At 41.7% G+C, this 22,513-nt stretch overlaps 2 non-coding genes across 2 annotated transcripts; both read left to right on the top strand.

The window, feature by feature from the left end:
* Positions 1–4,323: 4,323 nt before the first annotated feature.
* Positions 4,324–4,430, top strand: LOC120269798. The gene has a single exon (XR_005539433.1). It is a non-coding gene; the product is annotated as a small nucleolar RNA R71 (small nucleolar RNA).
* A 6,152-nt stretch (positions 4,431–10,582) lies between these two features.
* Positions 10,583–10,688, top strand: LOC120269698. Its single transcript, XR_005539338.1, has one exon. It is a non-coding gene; the product is annotated as a small nucleolar RNA R71 (small nucleolar RNA).
* The last annotated feature ends 11,825 nt before the right edge of the window (positions 10,689–22,513 follow it).

Genomic DNA, 22,513 nt, shown 5'->3' with positions numbered 1-22,513 from the left:
CAACATTTATGGGTAGTTCAAGGTATTTTAAAATGGGTTGAGGAAGCAAATGCGGGTAGAAGATTGAAACCTTCCAAGGACCCGCCAATGCCGAGCTTAAACAACTCCCGGCTCAAGCTTTTTCCATTGAGGCCAAAAGGTGACTCATGCTTGACCTCCACATTTGCATCATCCCGGAGGGTAAGTTTCATATTTCTTGGTAGTTCTTATGCAACCTCAAGCCGGGATGAACACACTATTTTCAAGCCTCCCTAGGTAAGAAAGAGGTACGTCGAGCTAATGACGTTAAACAAGCGCTTCTTGGGAGGCAACCCAAGTTCCTTACATTTCTTGTAGTCTTTTTCTCATTTGTGTTGTTTTGCTTAACTTGTGTTTTTAGTGTGGTTTGGCTTTAGTTGTGTTTTCATCGTTTTTCTTAGTTCATTAGCCTTTGTATTATTTTGTTTGCCATGTGATCTTTGAGTAATTCTTGTTCTTGATGCATTCTTGTTGATGTTTTAAGTGTTTTATCGATGTTTCCGGCTTTGATTTTCAAGGTTTGATCCATAAGCGATGTGTGCGAAATGTGCAAAGTGTGGAGAAAAGTTGTTGTGTGTTAGGAAAATCCCGAGGACCATCCTTGCAGCAGCAAGGATGCCCCTCGGGACTCATCCAGAGAGTCTTGAGGACCATCCTTGCAGCCGCAAGGATGCCCCTCAAGACTACCCGAGTGAGGGCATTATATGTGGGGTTTTGAGACTGCTACTATTCATTCTTCTTCCCCATTCTTCTAACCATTTCTCCCTCATTTCTCCACCGTTTTTCATCATTTTTTTTTTTGCTCTAATTTGCTCTTCTCCTCCTCTTTTCCATTTTAGTAACAAAAATTTAGAGTTTGAGCAAGTTTTTGGCCGGATCCAACCATTTAATCCACCCATCTTACTCTAGGGAAAGGGTTTGACCTCTCATTCAACCCTTGAGTTCTTCTTGTTGTTGTGGGTGGAATTTCTTGGATTTTTGTTGATTTGTGAATGTTTAGTGATTATCAAAGTATTTTTTTCCTTGATTTGTAAAATTTTTTTGGCTACTTTTTACAAGCAAAGTTCTTGCAAAAATTTTTTTCCGATAGTCACTGTAGCAATACGACATTTTCCTTGATTTTTCTTCATTCTTTTGATGCCCACTTTGCTTGTAACTTGGTTAGATGGGTTAGATGATCTCCACTTGCATCGCATGGAAATTCTTTTTTGTCTTGTTTTCTTTTACTTCTATGTTTTGATTGCTTTTTGTGTTGTTAGTTGTTTATCGTGTTTGTTTTGATGGGTGTGTGATTAGATGCCTCGAGATGATGTTTTTTTTTACCTTGTAGGGTTGAATTAGGGCATCAAGCACACTTTCTTCCTCTATCATCTACCAGGATCTTTGGTGGTCACCTCGATCTCATGGACTTCAAGACTCATGCTTTGATACTCGGGGAAGTTCACGAAACCCCCTTACTATGTTTTTATTGTCTATCTTGTTGCATTCTACTGATTAGGCACATTGAGGGCAATGTGCATCTTTAAGTAGGGGGTGGAGTTCTGTGAACTTTGAAAATGTTTGCATTTGCATGCTTGATTACCTATGATAGCTATGATTTTATTGTTAAGGACTTCCTAGATTGGTAGAATGATAGTTGTGAGTTGTACTTTATTTGTGCTTGAATGTAGTTCTCTATCATCTCTAGTGCACCTATATACATGTTCATGAGCACTTCTACCTTGTACACTCCAACCTACCCATCATTTTGACTTGGGCATTAATTTGTTAAATTCTATCTTCAATTCACTTTTAAGAGATTTTGTGTTCCTTTATTGTTTCTCTACCTTAAAGTGTACTATTGTAGCAAGTCTTTACAAGGGACATGAGATACAGTTTGTACATGTGATAAAAAAAAATTGAGACTATGGCAGTATTCCTCTGCTAGTATGGCATGAATGCGTCTATGTAGACTGTTTTCGAGTATGTTGGGTGGCTCTTGTGCCTAATCAGCATGTGCATCCTTCAGAAAGATTGTTAACAAAAAAAAAAAATTTGTACAGTCTACGTTAGTCGGACTCAAAAAAAAAACAAAAAAGTGTGTATGCTTGTATATATGTGTGAAAGAAATAAATTATCTCTTTTGTTCCCTTGAAGCTTGCTGCATAGTCATTTGAAAGTTAGAGTTTTATCTAGGAACCAGAGTACTCTTAATTGAGTATTGAGGGTGCCTTTAGCATCTTAATGTCATTATCATTATGTGTGGGGCGAATAGGCATCCTGGGGTAATCCACGGTGTAGAGGTCAAGGTGGGGGTTATCACACACTCGGAAGAGCACTTTAGATGAGATAGAACTATTATTACTTCACTATTCATTGATTAGCTCACTCCTTGATTTCTGTCCAGTCATGCTTGTGGAGTGCTTTACTTTGAGCTTGAGGTCGCACTTTTAGCACAGTACTATAGCATCGTACTGCAGCAGTTTCACTGTAGTAGTCGCTGTAGCTCATCGCGGGCTTCTCAGCAAAAAATTGAAATTCCCGAGGGGTCGGCATACGGCCTGTATACTTACCCATTTACCGATCAGGATCAGGGCATATATATGGCTTATTAGGGCAACAATTAAGGGACTTTTGGCCACCACTCTCCACCATCATCCTCTAGAGCATCAAGGCTGCGGGAGAAGGCAGATCTGAGGTGCAAATCGAAGGGAGAAGTAGGTTACACTCAAGGAAAATGATCTAGGAGCTCACCGGCGCGGATCCGACGAGTTCTCATCACCACCTTCTAGTCCTCATCTTAGGGGAGTTTGTTATGAACTTTTCTTTGTATCTCTTATCTTCTACACTTGCTCCTTTGTTGATGACAAACTAGACTCCCAAGGTCACCGGGCATCCGGTGAACCTTGGGATGAACTTGCTTGTATAGATGCTTTGATTTACATTTATGGCATTTGTGTGGTTTGTGATCCTTGCTTGGTGCTCTTTGATGTGTTGTTTTGCATGAGAACTTTGTGATTCAACTTCTAGGTTGTATTTGGTGCGTGACCATCGCCCTTATACTAGACACACCTTGCTTGGAAGGGATACATGTATGAATACACCACGACCATTGGGTATTTCATACCCCTCCAACCATTAGGGCTGTAGCTAGGTTGAGTTTCGGCCCTAATTTGAGATTCCCCTCATTGTAATGCGATCGTAGGAGGATTTGGTCGGAAGAAATTCCGAGCCAATACTCTTATTGGATTAGGGATTACCGCCGTGACCATCGGGGTGATCTATTTTTGGATGTCTCTTGGTCCAACCACCATTGCCTTTGTAATTCTAGCATCCATGTAGCTTTAGTAGTCCTGAGGGGATCCTAGCTCGGAGACCTCGCACTTTCATTGTTACTTGCTTCCTTAGTATGCTTGTGTGGTGAGCCTTAGTCCTTGTGTTTATAGTTTTCTCTTTGTTATTTTCCTTATCTTGTTTTAGTCCAATATTTGGTAGACTAGACAGTGTCATCTAGGGGGGAGTAATAGCAGCTCTTGGGACCTAGGGAATATAACCCCTGTGTCACGCACAGGGTATTACTTGACGACCCGTGCACTTGCGGACTCAATCAGTTTTTGTGTTACTCGGTAAGCTTTCTTGTGGTCTCTCTGATAGAGACTTCACAATTTGCCCCACTTGATTTCTAGGTTGTGCAATGAAGCGGTGTGGTTGCGAAGTGTAGCCTCGATCGATTAGAACCGTGTATCCGATGATTGCACAAATCGGGTCAAGGCTTTCTCTAAGTTAGTCATCTGAGTCTCCAAACCTGAAACTCTATTTTCCATGTTCAGGGCTTGTTGTTGTTGTTGGAAACCCGATTGTGCTATGGCCTTTTGCTTCCCTTGGATATTCCATGAGAAATTTGGGTGATTCCTCCATCCTTGGTTGTATGTACTGCTCTAAGGATTGCATTGGTTTCTCATTGCATTACCCACAAAGTCAACTTGCTCAACGGATGAAGTACCACCAACGGCTATTGGCAATTGGATAGGGCATGTCCTCCACCGCATCCATCACAATCTAGGAGAAGTTAGAGTATCTAACTTCTTACTCAATGCCTCCAATTGGGCCACCAACGATGTAACCGCATCGATCCCATGGAGTACGGCTAGTTTTTTCCTTTCCCTTACATTCCATTGGTAGCTATTCATGGCCATTTCTTCTACTAATTGTCAGGCTTCATCGGGGGTCTTATTCCCCATTGTACCTCTTGTGGTGTCATCTAGAAGTTGTCTTGTACTTGGATTCAACCCGTTGTAAAAGGTCTAAATGATCATCCATTCGGGGAATCCATGTTGTAGGCACTTCCGCAAAAGATTCTTGGATCATTCCCATGTCTCAAATAAGGACTCGAGCTCCATCTAAAAAAATAATGATATCTCATTACGAAGCTTTGCCAATTTCCCTGGAGGAAAGTACCTTGTTAGAAAAGCTTCGACCATTTCATTCCATGTCGTGATGGACGCTCATGGTAAAGAATGTAACCAATGCTTAGCTCTTCCTTTTAGAGAGAATAGGAGCCCTTAATCTAATAGTATCCTCCATAACACCGTTGATCTTCAGCATGTCAAAAACTTAAAAGAAGTTCTCAATGTAATTATTTGGATCCTCATCGGCCAAACCATTGAACTGCACTGACTGAGGTATCATCTGGATGAATCCTGGCTTCGTCTCGAAGTTTGGAGCTATAATCGGGGATCACATAATGCTAGATTATGTTCCCAATATTGACAGTTTGACATAATTAGAGAGTGTTCTATGTTGTTCATTTTGTTCCGCCATGTTGTCAAATCCTTCAACTTCCACTTCAGCTAGATTTGGCGGTTCTTGCATCGGTTCTTTATCCCTTTTTCTGAGTGTATGTTCAAGTTCAGGATTCGAAGGGTTCCCTCGGGTCATAACTTGGAGCTGCACCAAAATAAAGAAAACAAAATTAGAACGATGATAGGATAAGAAGATATGAAATTGAATAAATGAATAGCTAAAATAGCAAAGTGCAAAGTATCTCTAAATGCCTATTCCCCATCAATGATGCCAAAAACTTGACAACACCCCTTCCGTGTGACTCGCAAGTGTATGGCTTTATCGAGTAATAATTCTCAAGTGAGTGGGGTGTCGTATCCACAGGGAGTAGGGAGTAAGAATACTTGTATTACTACTTAACCATGTGAAAGTGAACAACGATAGTGTTGATAAAATCTAATAAAAACAAAGATAAAAAGAAACAAGAATGAGAGGCAAAAGTAAGTATGAGATAAGGCAATCAATAGAAGTGGGGTACTTGGGCAATGCTCCCCCTATGATTAATATTTCAAGTGGAAGACCAACTATTATACTTCCTAATCAATGCTCAATGAGTTGTGGGAATCCTTAAGCACATGCTCCCAAATCTAAGGTCAAACGTGACTAACTCTACACTATGTCCTAAGGGAGAGATCGCTTAGTCTCAACACCTCACACTGTGTAAAGTTGCATGGAGTTATAGGGAATCCAAGTGATAAACCCTCTTCCTATGTATGGACCTAAACCTTTGGTCTAGGCAAAAGGCCCCAAGTCACATCTAAACCCCAGACACTAGAGTCCCTTTAACGCTTTACTCCGTTGCTTGCGTAACTAAGCCCAAGCGGAGTTCATCCACTGGAACTTCAATTTATTGTGACTGCAAAGAACTCAAGAAAATGGATGTAGGATAAATCACACCTGAGGGGAAAGGGGACGGTCCACTATCTGTCGACTCATCCTCTCAACCATCTCTAATCAAGCAATGTCTTACCCTCGTACTGTGTCACTCATCTATAATGGTTACAAAGATGGACTCTCAACCCTAATGCCACTATAAGCAAGAAATCATTCCATAAGCACTCAAGATTGGAACTCAATTGAAACATCAATTAAGGAAAGCATAATAAAATATCAATGAAATAATAACATCCTAGGGTTTATAAAATCCAAGTACCCACTAGGGGGTTTAGCTCTCCATATAGTACAATACAATCAACAATGAAATCGAAAGTAAAAAACAAGTGTTCCATAAGAAAAACTCCTTTGTAGTCATGTCGATAGTCTTGAGGAGTAGGCAAGTCTTCTCCAAAGGCCTCCTTGTCCGGCCTGCGTCAAACCTCGCCGGATCTATGCCGACAAAAGCTCCCCTCATAAACCTTCTTCCAAGCGAATCACGGTGTTGAATATCTCAAATCACTCCAAAAACATGCCAAAAGCCTCTCCAAACCCTAGTCGACGACCTCTCAAATGATGCAGAAAAGTGGAAGAGAAGAAGGGGAATAAGATCACCAAAATCCGGCTGAATCGCCACTGAAATAGGGATGGAATCGGGCATCAACACGCCCCTGTGGATCAACCACACGGGCCTGTGAAATTTTCACACAGGCGTGGGGAATTTCCACACTTTTCACACAGGCGTGGGGAATTTCCACACGCTCGTGTGGATTCTCTGGAAATCCTTTTTTCGGCCGGCTATGAATAGTGACTACTACAGTACTTGCTACAATGTTCTGCTAAAGTACTCTGCCAAAACACTCTCAATTCCACACTTTTCATAGAGGCAACATAAACGGGTGCATGTTTATGCTGTAGATCACAACTCTTATTCAATCAAAGGCTTCATTGGTGAAGATCTTGTTATCAATGCATAGGTTGGGATACGCAAATGTGACTATCTTTGTGCCCCTCCAACTTATTGTAATGATTTGAATTTATGGATGTTGGCACACATTCACGTATCCTAGAGTCCCACTTGTGTCTTCGCATTTGTTCCTTCCAAGATTCCACCAAATAGTGCGTTTACGATCTACTTTTGGCTTCTTTTCTCAATACTTAGCTTCATAACACTACATGCACAGAAGAACACAAATACTCATCATAAGGATGATGTACTCATCATAAGGAAAGAACACTTCACATTCTTATCACACAAGCACTTATCAGGCTTCTATAGTGTAGAAACTGCTGTCTAATCGGTTGAACTCGAATGATGCTAATACCTCCAGCATCAAAATATGGATAGCTAGCTTATGAATAGATAACAATCTCCTCCAGCTATCTATAGAGAGAATCTCCTACACCTCGTCAACCATACCATCTCCCAGCTAAACCTCCCTGAGCATACTCAAGTCCGGGAATTATGTCTGACCGAACTTCAGCCAAGCGTGGTGCTCAGGACTGGCAAACTCTAACTGCTCTAGCTTGGGGGAATGCTCACGTGCATGCTTGTTGCCTTGCTTCTTTGTCTTAGGGGCCATGTCTATAAGAATTGAAACAAAATAGATCAAGTTTAGCCAAAGAATCAATACTGCAGAAATTCCACATGCTCGTGTGAATCCACGGGGCGTGAAAACCGCACGGCCACTAGGCCAAGATCGTGAAAATACAAAGAAATTCTCTTTAAAACCACTCTAATGCATGCACCAACCATTTAATCATCCAAATGAAGCAACATTCACCAGTTTAAATAAAATAAATCAAGATTGGTGGAAGAGAAAAAGAAAGAGGGTTTACCGACGAAATGAGAGTGAAAACCTTAAAATCAGCCAAAAAACACCCTAAAATCCTTTCAACTAGACGTCAACAAGGTCAGGGGAGAAAAAGTTGCGTTCTCGGAGCATTTGGGAGTGTGAAAATGACAAGGCGTAATAGATTTATAAAGAAAAATCTCGGTATTTTGTGTTCTGTACATTCACATGGGCGTGTAGAAATTACCCACGCTTGTGTGCCTCTACAGGGGAGCTTAACAGGGGCAGACACACGCCACTGTGTGCTCTCAGTATAGTATATCTTACCTGTGAATGCATCCACATGGGCGTGTGGAAATTCCTCATGCCCGTGTGCCCGACCCATAAGGGCACCCACACGCCCTTATGGCTTCTCTGTCCGCCCTAGAAATTTGGCTAAATGTTTCACACGCCCTTGCAAAAATTCCACACCAGCGTGTTGATCTTCACAGGGTACTCACAAGGCATTCACACGCCCCTGTGTCTTCTCGGGATGGCAGAAAACTCTTTGCAAAGATTCACATGGGCGTGTGGAAATTAGCCACGCCCGTGTGTATTTCACAGGGTCGTCCACAGTGGCAGACAGACGCCCCTGTTTGGTCTCGGGATAGCGCTCTAAACTCTGTAGAGAAACACATGCCCGTGTAGAAATTACCAACGGGCGTGTGACCATCGCAAGGTCATTCACTGGGAAAGACAAAAGCCCCTATGTCCTCTCAGTATGAGCTTTCAATAGAGACACACACCCGTGTGGAAATTACATACGGCTGTGTGTCTTCTCTTGGTGACTTAGAAAAATTTACAGACTCAGCAGAAAATTTCTGCACACTTATACTCATACAGAGCCTACTTATACATTGGAAAAATCTGACAAGAGAATCATGAAAAACACGCTTAAATGACCAAGAAACTTCGTCAATCACAATTACACACACCAAAACAACAATAATCCACGAGAAAATCACAAAAAGGCATGTTAAAGATTAAGACACAAACACTCAAGCTCTTATTCATGCAAGCACTTAACTAAAGCCTAGAAAATAGTAAAGACTTGGGTTGCCTCCCAATAAGCACTTTCTTAACATAGTTAAGCTTGACGTACCTCTTCTTACCTCACATGGGCTCATAGATGAAAGTTTTACTCTTACCCATAACCTGAAAGCATGATGAATATAATCTTTTCAAGGTAAAGGGGGAGTTGTCGAGCATGTTACCACATGAGAATATATCACCCTCACTCCATTCTTGTACATCCCCATTATCCTTGGGGTGTTTCTTGTGATGTCTCCTTGCTCACTTCATCTTCTTGATCATCTTCTTCATGATTCCTGGGGTAGGTTGCACCTTGTCTTCTAGACCAAGCATCAAAACTTCTTCATTCTCTACTTCTTGGTCTAGCAACCCTTGTACGAGTCTGGACATATCATTTTCTGCACATATTCATCTACTAGTTCATCGGTGGTGTTAAGAAAGTAATGAGTTTCATCAAAGTCAAGACAATGTCTAAAAGCTTCAGCAAGGCGGTATGTCAACTTGTCATCACCAACTTGACTGGTCAATTTCCCGCCATCCATGTCAATAAGAGCCTTGGAAGTGTCCAAGAATGGCCTCCCAAGTATCACAGGAACATCAACATCCTCATCAACATCCAACACTACAAAGTCCACTGGAAATATGTACTTGTCAACTTTCATAAGTACATCTTCGATGATGTCGCTCAGATGTCTCAACGTTTGGTCTTCCAATTGAAGTATCATCCAAGTGGGCCTAGGAACTTCTAGGCCTAGCTTTTGGAAGAATGTGCAAGGCATGATGTTGATGCTAGCCCCTGAGTCTGCCAAAGCCTTTTCTTCACCCAAATTACTAATGTTGCCTGGAATGATAATGCTTCTGGGATCCTTCTTCTTGTTCAACATATTCTTTTGCAACACCACCCAACATGAAGCATCCAAGATCATAGATGTACTCTTCTCCAACTTTCTCTTGTTGGTCAGGAGGTCCTTGAGAAACTTTGCATAATGAGGCATTCTAGATAATGGTTGTACAAATTGAATGTTGATGTGCAACTGCTTCAATAGACCCAAGAACTTCTTGTATTGCTCATCATTTTAGTCATTCTTCAACCTTGAAGGGTAAGAAATTCTTGGCTTGTAAGGTGGGGGTACGACCTCCTTCTCTTTGGCTCTCTCCTCAACCTCCACGACCTCGGGTACTTCAATATTAGTCTTCTCACTTGGAATCCTACGCTGAATCTCACGACCACTTCTCAAAGTGATTGCCTTCACATATTCTCTCAAATTATTTTTGGTGTTACTAGGCAAGCTTCCTTGAGGTCTCTCTGATAATGACTTCACAATTTGCCCACTTGGTTCTCTAAATTGTGCAATAACGCGGTGTGGTTGTGAAGTGTAGCTTCAACCGACTGAAACCTTATAACCTACGATTGGATGAACTTGGTCAAAGCTTTCTCTAGATAGGTCATTCGTGTCTCCAAACATAGAACTCGATTTTCCATATTTGGGGCTTGTTGTTTGTTGTTGTAGGAAACCCTGTGGTGCCATGGCCTTTTGTTGCCCTTGATTACTCCATGAAAGATTTGGGTGGCTCCTTCAACCCGGATTGTAGGTGTTGCTATTTGGATTGCCTTGGCTTCTTATTGTATTACCCAAAAAATACACTTGTTCTACGAGGATGTACCAGCAATAGAAATCGGGCAGTCGAATGAAGCATGTTCTTCCCCATAACCAGTGAAACTAGTTAGGGCCACCACTCTAGAAGAAGTTAGAGTATCTAACTTCTTGCTTAATAACTCAACCTGGGTCGCCAATAAACTAACGACATCAATCTCATGAAGTCAGGCTATCTTCTTTCTATCCCTTTTGTTCCACTGGTAGTTGTTCATTGCTATCTCTTCAATGCAATGTTAGGCTTCTTCAGGGGTCTTGCTTCCTAAGGTACCTCCTGCTACTACATAAAGTAACTGCCTTGTGCTTAGGTTCAAACCAATTTAAAAAGTCTGAATGGTCATCCACTTGGGGAACTCATGTTGAGAATATTTTCGTAGGAGCTCCTTGAACCTATCCCATGTCTCAAATAGAGACTCCAATTCCTTTTGCACAAAAGATGATATTTCATTTCAAAGCTTTGCGGATTTTCTGGGAGGGAAATATCAGTTAAGAAAAGCTTCTACCATCTTCTCCCAAGTAGTGATTAATCCTCTAGGTAATGAATGTAGCCATTACTTTGGACTCCCTTTCAAGGAAAATGGGAAGCCTCTCAATCTGATAGCATTGATAAGTGCTTGTGCGATATGAATGCAAAGCGTTCATTGCTTATGTTGAGCATTACTTTTCTCGGGTTTTTACACTAATATGTGTGTTTTTATGTTACTTTCGTGCAGGCAGGATTGTGAGGCCGAGTATGAAGGAAAGAAGCCAATGTGGAGCACAATGCACTGATTTTGGAGGAAATCTTGCTAAAGTTCAAATGCAAACACATAGGTTGGGTGTGAGATGCTAGAGTGTGTGCCAACCTCCTCATATTCTAGTTGGCACATTGACAAGATCCCCTTGCTTATTTCCCGCAAGTGCACGGGTTTGTCAAAGTAATAATCCCGGGTGAGCGGGGTCGAATCCATAGGAAGTAGGGAGTAAAGACACTTAATTTGATTCTTAGCTATGTGGAGTATCAACAATGATAAGTGTGATAATGATTCAATTCTCAACAATTAAAAGCAACAAGTAAGAGAGCAAAAGTAAGGAGGAGGTAAGGCAATCGTTAAAGATGGGGTACTCGGATGATGCTTCACCTAGGATAATTACTTCAAGTACAAGAACTCTCTATTATGCTTCCTAATCAATGCAATGGTGAGTCGTGGAAATCCTTACATACATAGTCCCAAATCTAAGGTCAACTATGCCTAACTCTATTTATGTCCCGGAGGAGAGTTTAAATAACTTCTCAACCTCGCACTCGAATAAAGTTGCAATGAGCTCTAGGGATTCCAAGTGATAAATCGCTTCATAATTATGGACCTAACCCTTTGGTCCAGGCGGAAGGTCCCTAGCCATAATTAAGCCCCTAGATACTAAGATCCCCTCAACGCTTCACTCCATTGCACGCGCAACTAGGTCCCAGCGGAGGTTCATCCCTTAGACCATTTACTCTATTATGGCCGCAAAGAACTCAAGGAATGGAGGTAGAATCTATCACGCCGAGGGGAAAGGGACGCCTCCCTGACCTCCTCGACTCACCCTCTCAACCCCTCTCCAACCCTAGCTTTGTCTAACGCTATGGTGTGTCACTCACTCACAAGGTTACCAACAAGAACTCTCAATCCTAGTGTCACTCTAGGGGAAATGTTCATACAATCAAGAATACAAGGTTGGAACTCACAATAAACATCAATTTATTGAAAGCATAATAAAGAAGTTCAATGAAACGAATACATCTAGGGTTCACAATCAACCAAGTACCCACTAGGGGTTTAGCTCTCCATGGAGCTAAATACAATCAAAGAAATAGAATGTAAAAGCAATAAATCCATAAAGAAACCCCCTCGATGGTCGTGTCGATGGTCTTGTAGAGAGTCCTCTACTCGTCGTCCAAGGATTCCCTCGTCCGGTATAGGATACGCCTCAACGGAAGTTCCCCTACCAACCTTTTTCCTAAGGAATGACAATGTCAGAGCCATAGAACCTCTCCAAAACCTTGGCCAATACCCCTCAAAACCCTAGCCGAAGTCCTCTCACAAGTTGGGGAAAAGATGGAGAAAAGAATACCAAAATCGGGGCTGAAATCGGCTTTAAATAGGGCTGCAATCGGGCGACCGCACGGGCGTGTATGATGTCACACGCCCCTATGGAATTTCCACACGAGTGTGGATAATTTCCACACACCCATGTGGATTCTCTGTTTCTCTGATTTCTCGGTCGCTACAAGCACTTTGCTACCATGTTTTGCTACAAGATTACTATCGGAAATACTCCCCGAATTCCATACTTTCATTGGGGAGTAACTCAAACGGGCATACGCTACGTCGTGAATCACTTGCCTCTTTAATGATGTCACGTTGGTGGATCTCTTGTTCTTATATGCATAAATCGGAATGTTCGAGTGTGATCGCCTTTGTGCCCCTCCAAATGAATGTGCTCACTCGAATACGAGGAGGTTGGCACACACTCTAGCATCTCACACCTGACCTATGTCTTCGCGTTTGAAACTTAGCAAGATCTCCTCCAAAATAGGTGCATTATAATCCACATTGGCCTATTTCCATCATACTCAGCCTCACAACCCTACCTGCATAAAGTAACATAAAAACACACATATTAATGTAAAACCTGAGAAAAGTAATGCTCAACATAAGGAATGTACGCTTCGCATTCATATCGCAGAAGCACTTATCACACATCGATTTGGAGGGGCACAAAGGCAGTCACACTCGAGCATTCCGACTTATGCACATAGAACAAGAGCTCCACCAACTTTCCTATCATTGAAGAAGCAAGTAATCCACGACATGAACGTGTGCCCGCTTTATGCTACTCCCCGATGAAAGTATGGATTCGGGAAGCTATTCGAGGCGTATGTAGCAACAATGTAGCAAAGTCATCAGTAGCAACATGCTCACACCGGTCCGAGAAAAACAGGAGTTCAGAGAATCCACACAGGCGTGTGGAAATTATCCACTCCCGTGTGGAAATTCCACATGGCCGTGTGAAGTATCCACGCTCGTGTAGTCACCCGATTCCAGCCCTATTTAAAGCCGATTCAGCCCCGATTTTAGTATTCTCTTCTCAATCTTTTCCCAAACTTGAGAGAGGGCTTCAGCTTGGGTTTTGAGGGATATTGGCTAGGGTTTTGGAGAGGTTCTATGGCTCTGACATAGTCATTCCTTAGGAAGATGGTTGGTAGGGGAGCTTCCGTTGAGGCATATCCTATACCGGATGAGGGAATCCTTGGACGACGAGCAGAAGACTCTCTACAAGACCATCGACATGACCATCGAGGGGGTTTCTTTATGGATTCATTGCTTTTACATTCTATTTCTTTGATTGTACTTAGCTCTATGGAGAGCTAAACCCCTAGTGGGTACTTGGGTATTTGTAAACCTTAGGATATATTTGTTTCATTGAATCTTTTTATGATGCTTTCAATTAATTGATGTTTATTGTGAGTTCCAACCTTGAATACTTGATTGTATGAACATTTCCCCTAGAGTGACACTAGGGTTGAGAGTTCTCATTGGTAACCTTGTGAGTGAGTGACACACCACGAGCGTTAGACAAAGCTAGGTTGGAGAGGGTTGAGAGGGTGAGTCGAGAGGTACATCAGTGTCCCCTTTCCCCTCTGACATGATAGATTCTACCTCCGTTCCTTGAGTTCTTTGTGGCCACAATAGAGTGAATGGTCTAAGGGATGAACTTCCACTGGGTCTTAGTTGCTCGTGCAATGGAGTGAAGCGTTGAGGTGATCTTAGTATCTAGGGCTTAATCATGGTTAGGGACCTTCCACCTTGACCAGAGGGTTAGGTCTATAATTAAGAAGAGATTTATTACTTGGAATCCCTAGATCTCATTGCAACTCTATGCGAGTGCGAGGTGTTGAGATTGTTCGATTTCTCCTCCGGGACATGGATAGAGTTAGGCATAGTTGACCTTAGATTTGGGACTATGTAATGAAGGATGTCCATGACTCACTATTCCATTGATTAGGAAGCATAATAGAGGGTTCTTGCACTTGAAGCGATCATCCTAGGCGGAGCATTATCCGAGTACCCCATCTTTATCGATTGCCTTACCTTTTCCTTTACTCGTGCTCTCTTACTTGTTTCTTTTACCTTTGAGAATGGAATCATTATTAGAATTATCACTACTTATCTTTCACATAGCTAAGAAGCGAATTAAGTGTTTTTATTCCCTACTCCCTATGGATTCGATACCCACTCACCCGGGATTATTACTTCTACAAACCCGTGCACTTGCGGGATATACGCAAGGGGACCTTGTCAAGCGTCATCCGTAACTCCATTAATATTAAGAATGTCGCACACTTCCAAGAAGTTCTTGATGTGGTTGTTTGGATTCTCATCGGCCAAACCATTAAATTGTGCTAACTGCTGTATCATTTGGATGAATGCTAGCTTTAGCTCAAAATTCTAAGCCATAATTGGTGGCCACAAAAAACTAGACTATGTGCCCAGAATTGTGAATCTAGCATAATCTAAGAATGTCCTCTACTGCTGATTCTGTTCTACCATATTATCTGACCCTTCACCTTCTATTTCACCTTCATTTGAATGTTCTTGTACAGGTTCTTTATGCCATCTACGAAGTGTTTGTTCAAGCACATGATACCTTCAAACAATGTCGAAGGTTCCTTTGGGTCATAACCTAGAGTTGTAACCAAATAAAGAAAAACAAATCAGAATGATGGAAGAATAAGAAAATGTGAAATTGAACAAATGGTGAATAGCTAAAATAGGAAAGTTCAAAGTGTTTCTAAAATTCCCACTGCTCGGCAACGATGCCAAAAGCTTGACACACCCTTTGTGTGTGTATTGTAAGTGCATGTGTTTGTCGAATTAAAAATACCCTGGTGAGTGGGTTATCAGATCCATAGGGAATAGTGATCAAAAATACAAAGATTGCTATTTAACTAAAATGAAAATGAATCGATAGTGGTGTGAACAAAATCAATGCAACTAGAGACAAGTAAAGAAGAAGGAGGCGCAAGTAAATGATAAGAGAGGCAATAAAAAAAAAATTTGGTACCCGGACATTACTCACCCTAGGACAAGTGTTTCAAGTGCAAGACCGACCATTATGTCTCTCAACCGATGCTTAATCAGTCATGAAAATCCTAAAACACATGATCCCAAACCTAAGGTCAACTGTGGCTAACATTTACGCTATGCCCCGGAGGAAAAACCGCTTAGTCTCTACATCTCACAATGTGAAAGGTTGCTTAAAGTTCTAGGAACTCCAAGTGATAAACCGTATTTTCTAATATAGATCTAACTCTTTGATAGAGACGAAAGACCCCTAGTCACAATCAAGCTCTAGATACTAAGGATTACTTCAACACTTCACACTATTGCTTGCACAACTAAGCCCCAGCAGAGTTTGTCTCTTAACACTTCACTCTATTGTGACCACAAAGAACTCTTGGAATATGGAGGTAGGATAAATCACACCGGAGGGGAAAGGGACATTCTGCTACCTCTCGAGTCACCCTTTCTATCCTCTCTAATCTTGCTTTGTCTAACCCTCGTGGTGTGTAACTCACTCACATGGATTACCAATATAGAGTCTCAACCCTAGTGTCACTCTAAGGGAAAATCCATTCAACAAGCATTCAAGATTGGAACTCAATTAAAGAAACATAATTGAAAGGTCAAAGAAACAATATCATGCTAGGGTTTGCATGTCCAAGTACACACTAGGGGTTTAGCTCTCCATGCAGTAAGATACAATCAATAATGAAATCAAAAATAAAAACATGTAATCCATAAGTTAAATGCCTTACGTATTTGTGTCGATGGTTTTGTGGAGTAGCCACGTCTTCTCCAAAGGTTCCCTCATCAAACCTAGGGTAGACCTCACCGAATCGATGCCTATGAAAACTCCCCTAATAACTATCTTATGAAGGAACACGGTGTTGAAGGCCATAGAACTACTCCAAAACCCTTGCATAAGCCTCTCCTAACCCTATCCACGAGCACATCCAAAGGTGAGAAAAGATGGGCCAAATGATGGAGAAAATATCCCCCAAAATGGCTGAAATCGCAACCTAAATACAGCTAGAATTGGGCATCCACACGGTGTGTGGATTTTCCACACACCCATGTCAATCTCCAGAAATTGAATTTTCAGCACGATATGATCAGTAACTGATACAGTGAATTGCTACAGTACTTCACCAAAATACTCCCAAATCCACACTTTTCATCTAGGCCACATGAATGGCCACACATTCATGCTTTAGATTGCATTGAGTCTTCCATAAAAGTCACATTGATGAAGATCTTGCTAGTATTGCACAAGTTAGAATACGCGAATGTGACTCCCTTTGTGCTCCTCTAAACCATGTATTTGCTTGAACAACATGGAGGTTGGCACACAATCATATGTCTTTGAGCACAACTTGTGTCTTCACATTTGTTCACTTCAAGATTTTATCAACAAAGTGCATCTTACAATGCCCTTTGCGTGTGGCCCGCAAGTGTACGGGTTTATCAAAGTAATATTTCCCAGGTGAGTGGGGTATTGTATCCATAGGGAAGAAGGAATAGAAACACCAAGATATCTACTTAACTAAGTGAAAATGAAATAATGATGGTGTGGATAAAGATCGATGCAAATAAACTAAAGAAAATAAGAAAGAGAGGCACAATAAAATGAGAGAAAAGGCAATCGATAGAAGTGAGGTACTCGGATATTGTCCCTCCTAGGATTATTGCTTCAAGTGCAAAACCAACTATTATACTTCCTAACTAATGCTTAATGAGTCATAGACATCTTAAATACATGGTACCAAACCTAAGGTCAACTGTGACTAACTCTACATTATGCCCAGGGGAGAAATCAACCAATCTCAATACCTCACACTGTACAAAGTTGTAAGAAGCTCTAGGGATTCCATGTGATAAACCCTATTCATATGTGTAGATCTAACCCTTGTTCCAGGCGAAAGATCCCTAATCACAATTTGGCCCTAGGTATTAAAGTCAATTCAACGCCTCACTCTGGTACTCATGCAACTAAGCCTTAGCGAAGTTCATCCCTTAGCCCTTCACTCACCCTCTCAACCCCCTCCAATCTTGGTTTGTCCAACCTCTCGACTCACCCTCTCGACCCTCTCTAATCTTGGTTTGTCTAACCCTCATGGTGTGCCACTCACTCACTAGGATTACCAATCTAGACTCTCAACCCTAGTTCACACTAAAAGAGAAATCATTCAACAACCATTCAAGATTGGAACTCAATTAAAGACATCAATTATGGAAAGCATAATAAAAGGTTAATGAAAGAAATACATCCTAAGGTTCATAAATCCTAGTACCCACTAGGGGGTTTAGCTCTCCGTGGAGAAAGATACAATCAATAATGAAATTAAAAGTAAAAACAAGCAATCTATAGTAAAACCCCATCGGTATTCATGTCAATGGTCTTGCAGAGTAGCCTCATCCTCTCCAAAGGTCCCGTTGTCAAGCCTGGGGCACACCTCACTGGATTAGTGCCGACGAAAGCTCCCCAAATAACTATCTTCCAAGAGAAACATAGTGTCGAAGCCGTAGAACCACTCCAAAAGACATGCTAAATCCTAACTAAACCCTAGATGCTGGCCTCCCAAAAGTTGGACAAAAGATAGAAGAAAGGATGAAAAATGGATTCCCAAATCGGTACAAGTTGTGGTTTTATAAAGGGCCTGAATCGGGCAACCACATGGGCATGTGGGATTTTCACACACCCATGTGGATTTCTGGAAATTTGATTTTCTGCGGGCTGTGAAGAGTAACTACTACAATAAATTACTACAGTGATTTACTGCGGTAGCTGATAAGTGTATGTGTGTTAAGAATATGAAGTATTCTTTCCTTATGATGAGAATGACTTTTATCAGGTTTAACCACTAATACATGTGTTTTTTTGTTCTTTTGTGCATGTAGGGTTATAAAGCTAAGTATTAAGAAAAGAAGCTAAAAGTAGATAGTGAACGCACTATTTAGTGGAATCTTGCAAGAAACAAATGTGAAGACACAAGTCGGGCTCTAAATTGTGTGAATGTGTGCTGACACGCCCGAATATGCGTGTATGTACCGCAAGTGCACGGGTGTCGAATTAATAATTACCCCGGTGAGTGGGTAGTCGAATCCACAGGGAACAGGGCTACTAGTACTAGCTTCTTCTCTGCTTTCTAACCTAATGATAAATGGAAAGGTGTGGTGATCTAATGTGCGAAGAAGTGAATACCGGAGACGAATATGCAAGGGTTAAATGGATGGAGATCTCAATCAATAAAAGTGGGGTATTCGGGCAATGCTCCCCCTAGGATTCAGGTATTAGGTACCGAATAAGCAAAGTGTTTCTATGATGAGTAAGTTAAGTCGTGGAAATCCAAATATAATCGGATCCGGCCTCCCGATAACCGATACTTGTCCCCTACGAGGTCCTGATGGAGAAATCACTCAATCTCAACACCTCACACCACATATGACTGCAAAGCACTTTAGGGATTCCAAGAGTTGTATCCGATTCCTAAAGATTGATCCAACCCTAATTCCCGGTGAAGGATCCTAACCCCCTACAAGGTCCCGGTGGAGAAATCTCTCAATCTCACGCCTCACACCAAATATGGTTGCATAGAGCTTAAGGAACGGAGATATAATAGACTCAACCGGAAGGGAGAGGGGACACTCCACTATCTCATGACTCACCCTCTCAACCCTCTTTAACCTTGAAGTTCTAACTCTAATGGAGACCTCTCTCACATCAAAGTAACAAATCATGCAAATCCAATCAACCACAAGGATTAATTAAACAAGCAAGCAATGAGAATACAAGATTAAAAACTTAATCAAACTCGATTAAATAGAAACACTAAGCAAATCCACAAAAAGATGAGAATCCTATGGTTCACAAGCCCAAATACCCTCTAGGGTTTTTAGCCCTCCATGGAGCAACATACAAAAACACACCATCAATGAATGAAAGTACATTAAAAACCATAGAAATAAATCCCCTTATATATGAACTGATGGCCTTGATGGAGAGCTTCGACGTCTTGAAGGACCCACTCCGAAGCTAGGTTCACCGGTGGCTTCCTTGATCCTATGATGGAGGAGGAATCGATCAATGTTGGTGACGAAGCACCTCCAAAGCCGCAAAGACCTCCTCTCCAAACCCTAGCCGTCTCACCCCTCAAGAGTCGCACAAAAGATGAGAAAGAATAGGGCAAAATGACTATTTAGATCGCGTCTGTCACGTGCCCTCACGCGCCTGTGTGGATTTTCCACGCGGCCAGGTGAACAGTAATTTTGCTACATTACTGCTACAGTGAAATTGCTGCAGTACTTTTCACAAAACGCGATCCGAACACTCTTCTCTTAAGGCCACATATCCGGGCACACGTGCATGTGGTATGCTATAAAACTTTTCTTTATCGACGTATCTTTGAGAGGTCTTGCAATCTTCACAAAGAGAAGGAATATGAAGATGTGGCTGCCTTTGTGCCCTTCCAAATAGTGAATTGACTTGAATCTTCTTGGAAGTTTGCACACATCTCCACGTTTATGAACTGCTCTCGTGTCTTGATCCTTGAATTGAACAAGAACTCCCAACATTGTGTCTTTATAGCCTATCTTTGCTTCCTTTTTACTCTTCAAGGCATTCACAACCTATATGCATAAAAGAACACCAAATACACAATATGAGACATAAACCACAGTAAAAATGATGCTCAATTCATGTAAAACATATATAAAAATATGTCTACTCAAGCACTTATCATGTGCCAACCTCCATTTATTCAAACCATTACAATGAGTTGGAGGGGCACGAAGGCAATCACACTTGCGTATCCCAACTAGTGCAATGATAGCAAGATCTTCACAAATGAACACATTTATTGAAGAAGAGACGCAATCTATGGCAAAAACATGGATTCGGTAGTGTTTCTTGCCGGTACCTTAGCTGGTTACTATTAACAATGCCCCTTGCATATATCCTGCAAGTGCATGGGTTTGTCAAAGTAATAAAATTCTAGCTGAGTGGGTATCGTATCCATAGGGAGTAGAGAGTAAAAATACTTAAATTGTTTCTTAACTAAGCGAAATATGAATAGTGATTTGTGTGACAAGATGTAATGGAAACAAAAGTAAAAGAGACAAGAGAGATAGCACAGTAAAAGAGAGGTAAGGCAATCGATATAAATGGGGTGCTCGGATATTGATCCACCTAGGACAATCGTTTCAAGTGCAAAAATCCCTCTATTATGCTTCCTAACTAATTCATTAATGATTCATGGAGATCCTTTAATACATGGTCCCAAATCTAAGGTCAACCATCTTAACCCTATACATGTCCCGGAGGAGAAATTGAACAATCTCTCTGCCTCACACTCGTATAGAATTGCAATGAGTTCTAGGGATTCCAAGTGATAAATCCTCTTTCTATATGTAGAGCTAACGCTTTGGTCAAGACGTAAGGTCCCTAGCCACAATTAAGCCCTAGATGTTAAAATCACTTCAACACTTCACTCCATTGCACTCGCAACAATTAAGCCCCAGCGGAAGGTCATCCCTTAGCCCATTCACTCTACTATGACCACAAAGAACTCGAGGAATTGGAGGTAGAATAAATCACACTGGAGGGGAAAGGGGATGCTCTGCTACCTCCCGACTCACCCTCTCAACCCTCTCCAATCTAGCTTTGTCTAACTCTCGCGGTGTGTCACTCACTTACGAGGGTTACCAAAAAGAATTCTCAACCCTAGTGTCACTCTAAGGGAGTATTCATACAATCAATGCATTCAAGATTGGAACTCAGTAAAAACATCAATTAATGAAAGCATAATAACAAGGTTTAATGAAACGAATACATCCTAGGGTTCACAATGCAAGTACCACTAGGGGGTTTAGCTCTCCATGGAGCTAATTACAATCAATGAAATCGAATGTAAAAGTAATAAATCCATAGAAACCCCCTCAATAGTTATGACGATGGTCTTGTGGAGAGTCCTCTACTCGTTTAAAGGTCCCTTTGTCCGGCCTAGGATACACCTCGCCTGATCGGTGCCGACGAAAGCTCTCCCACCAATCTTCTTCCAAATGGAGCGTGATGTCAGAGCTGTAGAACCTCTCCCAATCCCTAGCCAATAACTCTCAAAACCCTAGCTGCAACCCTCTATCAAGTTGGGGAAAAGATGGAGAAAAGAATGCTGAAATCGGCTTTTAAATGGCTGGAATTGGGAATCCACATGCCCTATGGATATTCCACACAGGCTTGTGCAATTAACACACGGACTTGTGGAATTTCCACACGCCCGTGTGAATTCGCTGGTGAACTCATTCGGCCTGTTGTGAGCAATACCTACTATAGTATTTTGCTGCAATGTTGCTACAGTACCAGCCCGAAAAGACTCCCAAAACCATGCTTTCATCGAGGTAACGTAAACGGGAACACGTTTACGTTGAAGATCGCTTTGCTTATTCAATGAACGGCCGCGTTGGTGGAGATCTCGTTACACATGCACAAGCCGGAATACTAAGAATGTGAGTGCCTTTGTGCCCCTCCAAATCATTGTGCTAGCTTGAATACAAGGTGGTTGTCACAAATTCTAGCATCTTGAACCCAACTCATGTCTTCGTGTTTGAACCTTCTCAAGATTTTGTCCAAATGGTGCACTCACGATCTACATTGGCTTCTTTCTCTAAGATTATGCTTCACAAACCTATATGCATGAAAGTAACATAAATTACTATAGTAGTATTAATCACAGCCGGCAGAAAATGAGTTTTCTAGAGAATCCACACACGTGTGAAAATTCCCTATGCTAGTGTGGATGCCCGATTCCAGCCCTTTTAAAGCACGATTCAGCCCGATTTCAGGATCTTTTTTCCCATCTTTTCTCCATCTTTTGATAGGCCGGTGGCTAGGGTTTAGAGGGGTTTTTGCAAGGCTTTTGCAGTGGTTCTCCGGCTTTGACACCGTGATTCTCTTGGAAGATAGTTATTAGGGGAGCTCTCATCGACACCGATTCGGCAAGGTGTGTCCTAAGATTGATAAGGGGACCTTTGGGGAGGACGAGGCTACTCCACAAGACTATTGACACGAATACAGAAGAGGTTTTTCTTTGGATTACATGATTTTACTTTTGATTTCAATATTGATTGTATCTTGTTCCATGGAGAGCTAAACTCCCTAGTGGGTACTTGGACTTTGTAGACCCTAGGATGTTATTGTATC

The sequence above is a fragment of the Dioscorea cayenensis genome, chromosome 9, assembly GCF_009730915.1.
Source record: "Dioscorea cayenensis subsp. rotundata cultivar TDr96_F1 chromosome 9, TDr96_F1_v2_PseudoChromosome.rev07_lg8_w22 25.fasta, whole genome shotgun sequence".
NCBI classification, from domain to species: domain Eukaryota; kingdom Viridiplantae; phylum Streptophyta; class Magnoliopsida; order Dioscoreales; family Dioscoreaceae; genus Dioscorea; species Dioscorea cayenensis.
This window is presented reverse-complemented; position numbering and strand designations above follow the sequence as displayed.